Genomic DNA, 6,148 nt, shown 5'->3' with positions numbered 1-6,148 from the left:
TTCTAAAAATTGTTATATAAGTTAAGTTTCACCATCAGGCAGTTGGAACTGCCATACTCTAACCTCAAAATGGGGAGGTGGAAATAGCACTAAACATGACAAAGATGGAAAAAACATTTGTCTTGGACAAGTTTATATGGAGGCACTTTGTTCAGGAAAAGACAAAGATACAAGGATTTTTAAGGCTTGATAAGTATAAAGAGAGAATGCCATAAGCATAGGAATATTTTCATGCCTTAATATTTTTTAAAAATGTGACAGCATCAATGTCTGCTGATCTGTATACTTCAATCCTATTATTAAAAAATCTTTGAGAACCATTATAAATTGAAGGAGTCTTCAATATGGATATTAGTAGTAAATAAGTAGATGTACACTATCATTATTCAACAAAGTGATACATCTTTCCTATTTCACAGTTAACTGAAAAATATGGGAAACATAAGATCCCACTGAACTTACTGTTTGTTAATTAACCAAAAAGCCCTACCAGTTTTCATTCAATGGAATGGTATATTCCATTGATGATGCTTAGCCTTCCACCCATATGCTGGGTCCAGTCCTTTATTTCCGTGACCATTTTCTCTTCTTAAATTATTAGATTATCTTTTCTCTTTGATGAGTCCTTTCTGAGACATAAAGGGAAAAGAATTTTCAGGTTTAATTAAGTCTGACCTATAATTAAAAAATCAAATCAAGGCCATATCCTGTTGCCTGTTTTATCTTCCTTCCAATTGATCTCATTCTTTTCAGGGACAGATCCTATAATGATGCCGTCTACACCTTCCATTCACCTTCTACTTTCCCTTTCCTATCTTGAATTAGTGCTATCAGTCATTTCACTGATTCATGGGAAACTGTCTTTAACTCATCATTGACTTTAATAATAACTATGACTAATATACTAGGAGCAGATTTAGGAGTGTTTTACCAGTGTTTGGGATGTATGGTGTTTGTATCCTAACCATTTTAGAATAAGGCCCAGGGAAAGGCAGAAGATCTTAACTTGTCCATGGTGATCTACCTCATAAGTGTCACAACTGCTTCTCACACTTTGGCTTTCTGTCTCATCAAATTGATGGATTTTCCTAGAATATGAGAACATAGGACATGAAAGCAGGCTCTAGGGGTCTGATGTGTTACCAAATATAAAGAACACCAACTTCCCACTTAGCAGACCTGGGTTCAGAACCTGCCTCTAACACTTACTAAGTGTGATATTGGACGATTCACTTCACTCCTCAATGTTCCTTTTCTATTGAGTCCTTGAGTCCTCTCCAACACTTTGTGACCCTGTTTGGGGTTTTCTTGGTGGAGATCCTGGAATGGTCTACCACTTCCTTCTCCAGCTCATGTGATAGATGGGAAAACTGAGGTCAACAGGTTTAAGTACCTTGACCAGGGTCCTCAGCTAGAAAGTGTCTGAGACCAAATTGAACTCAGGAAGAGGAGTGTTCTTGACTGAGATTCAGTGCTCTGGGCAGTATGGCAATATGGCAGAGACACCTTGCTGTTCAATGTTCTAGGCAGCTCTCAAGCTCCAACTTTCATAGAAGGTGGAAACCTTTTTTGGTCAAGGAATTTTCTTCATAAAGTCACAGATTCAGTCACTATCTCTTCTTCAGTGTTACCAGAGATTAACTTCAAATGTAATTTATGCTTTTAAAATTCTTGTTTTTCTCTCTAAAACTTTAAACTTTTTTGAAATCTTGGGCAGTTCTGTTACTTTCCCCTCACCTGTTTTTGGGCTTCATCTCCCTCTTGATCATGTTTCTTCTACCTTGTCCATACCAGTCACCCTTCTTCCTAATGGAGATGACTGAATCTAGAATTTAGCATAAAATACTTTTCTTTTCCCCACAACATTGATCAGTGGGTGCTGGCACTTTTTTGTGTTCCTTTCAGATTACCCTGTTAAAAACAGAGAATGTGAAACCAAGGAGTCAACTCCAAAAGAATGTATACCTACTAGAGAGCCAACCAAAGAGAGACTCATCAGGGATGAGTTCTGGGATTCTAAATTGGGAGAAGCTTGGCTGTTTATTGCTGAAAAAATAGGAAGCAAGGGAAAGTGAGAAAGAAGGGCATTCCAGTTCCATAGGATAGTAAGAAAAAAGGACAGAGGATCAGAAGTGTCATTTATAATGAGATACAGGCAGAGGAACATTGTCACTAGGATATGGGGCACTTAGAAGGAAGTAAAATACATGGAAAATGGAAAGGGAGAACATGGTCAAATTATGAATGGCTTTCAAGGCCAATCAGAAGAGTTTATATATTAAGTTCTGGAGGCAATAGAGCTACAGATTTTCTTGAGTAGGGGCATATGACATGGTCTAATCTGCATTCTCCAACAATCTACTTAACAGCTGAGTGCAACATTGGCTGAAATGGGGAGAGAGCTGCTGCATAGAAACCAACCAAATATCCATGACGAGACTCCAATTGTGAGAAGAGGAGCACCTGATAGAAGGTGACAGCTTTCTGAGTGGAGAAAAGGAGATAATGGATTTCAATAAATAAAAGACACCTGAATAACCATTTTGCTCCTTTTGGCCTCAGTTTCCTCATGTACAAAATGCAAGGAGGAGACCAATAATCTTTTTTTTTCTTTGTAATTCTTAAAAAAAATAACAAAACAAAAGGGAAGAGTAAAAATCTCTCCTCCAACACCTCAAGGGATGCATTCTTCTCACAATACTTTGTAAAACAAAAATCTCCAAATTTTATCCTTCTTTAGTTCCTTTAAGTCTGGGCTCATATCTGTTTTTAAATTCTTTTTGTTTCCCAGTCTTAGTTGGGACTGCATTTGGATAAAGCATAGATTTTGCCCATCGATATGTACATCTGAAACACACAGATTGATAAAATGAACAGGAGAAGGAGCAAGCTGGATTTCCTTCAGGAAATAGCAGAGCTCCTTGCATGGAGTGGAGTCAAGCTGGTGGCAGCCATCCAGTGTATTTCTCTGCTAAACCATGTAGAATGTAGAATGATGTAATGTAGAAGATGCATCAGATCACATGCTGGGAGGCAAATCCAGAACTCAGGCCTTTGTCCAGCCTAGTTTGGCAAAAGGAGATGGATTGGGAGGTCTGGGGACACTGGGAACAGATTAGGCTAAGAGTATGCTGCATGCAAATACAATAGGACACAGGGAAAGGCTGTGCATCAGGGCAAGAAATGGTCCCAGACCCAGACCAGGTCACTGAGACAGGTACTGGTGCCAATTGGCAACTATGTCCAAAGGGCTGTAAACCCTTTGATCCAACAGTATCCTTCTACTGAGTCTATAACCCAAGAAAGTTATAAGAAAAGGAAAATAAACCATGTGTGCAAAAATGTTTTGCATTTGTAATGTAATGTAATGTAATGCTGGAGAAACTGAGGCAAGGTAGAGATTAGAGACTTTTTAATATTTTATTTGGATTTCTGAGAGGAAGAGATTTTCTGGGATCATTTTTGGAACCAAAATTTGGAACACAAAGTTTTACAAAGGTGAATATTGAAAACTATCTTTGCATGTATTTGGAAAAATAAAAAGCTATTATAAACATGGAAAAAGAATCCATTTTTGATTCCAGGGCTGAATGAGACTTTCCTCTCAAAGAATCCAGCCTCCAATGGGGGATTCCAGAGATTCTTTATAGGGTTTTAGTGATTAAGAAGAACAATGACAGAATAGAAGGAAGCACATACTGGACATTCTGATAAGTTGGGAAGGTCTGGAGTCATGATGTCTTAGACATCATAAGACAGAAGGTCTTTCTCCTTATCTGGATTAAACATTTACAGTTTATAATCTTAGAGTTGTCAGCCCTAAATTATATCAGTCTTAATGATTAGGAGGGAGGGGTGGCAACCAGGGGGATTGAGGCAGAATAATTCAGGTAAACTGAAGCAGAACAATTAGGGAAACTGAGACAGGATGATAAAAGGGAACTGTGGCACAATGTAATGATATGTAATTGTTCTATAAGAAATGAGTGGGCTGATTTCAAAAAAAGCCTGGAAAAACTTACATGAACTAATACTAAGTGAGATGAATAGAACCAAGAGAACATTGTATACAGCAACAACAAGATTATGAGATGATCAACTATAATGGATTTAGTTATTTTCAGCAATAAGGTGATTCAGGACAATTGCAGTGGACTTGTGATGGAGGGAGCTTCTGTATTAAAGGAGAGAGCTGAGGAAACTGGGTCTGGATCAGGGTGTGGTATTTTCACCTTTTTAAAAAATTATTATTGCTTAGCAGTAGTCTGATTTAGAGTTAATGTCAATTCAGATAGTGCTAAAGGTGTATGTATCTGCATTTTTTTAGCTTTTTATTTTCAAAATGTATGCACAGATAGTTTTCAACATTCATGCTTGAAAGATCTAGTGTCCCAAATTTTTTCTCCCTCCTTCCCACCCCTTCCTTAGACAGCAAGTAATCCAATATGTGTGAAACGTGCAATTGTTCTATACATATCTCCACAATTATCATGCTGCACAAGAAAAATCAGATCAAAAAGAAAAGCAAATAAGAAAAAAAATAAAAAGCTAGCAAACAACCACAAAAAGGGTAAAAATAATATGTTGTGATTAATACAGTCCCCCAGTACTCTTTCTGGATGCAGATGGCTCTCTCCATCAGAATTCTATTAAAATTGGCCTGAATCACTACAGTATTGAAAAGAGCTCTGTCCATCAGAATTGATCTTTGCATAACCTTGTTTTTGCTGTGCACAATGTTCTCTTGGTTCTACTCCCTTCACTTAGCATCAGTTCATGTAAGTCTCTCCAGACCGTTCTGAAATCATTCTGTTGATTGCTTCTTATAGAACAATAATATCCATAACATTCATATACATATTCAGTTCACTGGCATGTATTAAATGTCCAGTATGTGCCAGGACAGTGATAAGCAATGGGGATACAAAGAGAAACAAAAACTCGGTCCCTGCCCTCAAGGAGCTTACTTGGGACTGACAAGATATAATCAATTGTGCGCATATAAGATTTGTTCAGAGTGAGTGGGGAATAAGGGCAAACAGAAAGATGGAGAACGTGGGGGTAAGAAGACAGCAGTGCTGTTGCATCCCATCCCAGGCAGATCACAGCTAGAATAGGTTGTTCAGTTCTGTGACCATCTGTAAGGAAGTGTCTTGATAAGGGGACAGTTGCCTGTAAATATCTTATGGCTGCCATGAATAAGGGGGCTTCCACTTCTGCTTTGCCTTAGGCTCTTGTTGGGACAATGCCATTGGTCCACACAGGACAACAGTCTTGACTCATTCCAGTCCAGAGTTCTTTATAATTTTTCAAAGTCACTGATTGTAGTTTACATTCCCATCTTCCAGATTTCTCATTAGTGCCTGGTGACTTGGGCTATTTGATGTCAGTTTGATGTTTTTGCCATTTTGTAACTCATCTTGGGTCCCTGACCATTATTCTTCATTCTATTTGAACCCAGTGAAGGACCATTTTTCTTGGTAGAAACAAAAATATAGAAGCTAATTAAGAATGAAAGTTGTTCCTTCTCTCCATAACTGACAAATTTCTGTTGATATTGCAAAGAGGTAAAGAATGGAATCTACTGAGAAAGAAGTTGGACAAACCATCGCTGTTGAAGGAATAATACCAATTCTTTTAAAAGGGTTATAAGCAATATTCCTGCTCCAGAAATGTAATGTTAAAGACAACAGAAAAATAGGGGAAAAAATTATCATTAGGAAATCATGATTATCATGCGAGTCTTTTGCCGACAAACATTTATTGATTTTGTAGAGGAACCCAGAAAGAGAATGACACACATTTTATGGAGTAATTGACACTTTAAATAGAAATCTATTGAGAGTGAACACAAAATTTGTATTCTACCAACTTGATAACAATGGGAGGCAAATGGTGATACCATTTAAGAAGATGCAACAAGAATGGGCAAATTCAGATGAAAGATTTTTGAGCTAGGAACATCACCACATGAAAAGCCTTCAAGGATCCAAATTTGGTATAATTCACAGAACACTTTCTTTATTCCACTTTTTCAAGATGACTGAGAAAAACATTCACAACCATTGACCTACATTCCTGCTTCTTAAGTTCTTCAAATATTTGTGAAAATTGTCTATGCATATACTGAACATCTTTATGATTTAAA

The sequence above is a fragment of the Sarcophilus harrisii genome, chromosome 2 (assembly GCF_902635505.1).
Source record: "Sarcophilus harrisii chromosome 2, mSarHar1.11, whole genome shotgun sequence".
NCBI classification, from domain to species: domain Eukaryota; kingdom Metazoa; phylum Chordata; class Mammalia; order Dasyuromorphia; family Dasyuridae; genus Sarcophilus; species Sarcophilus harrisii.
This window is presented reverse-complemented; position numbering follows the sequence as displayed.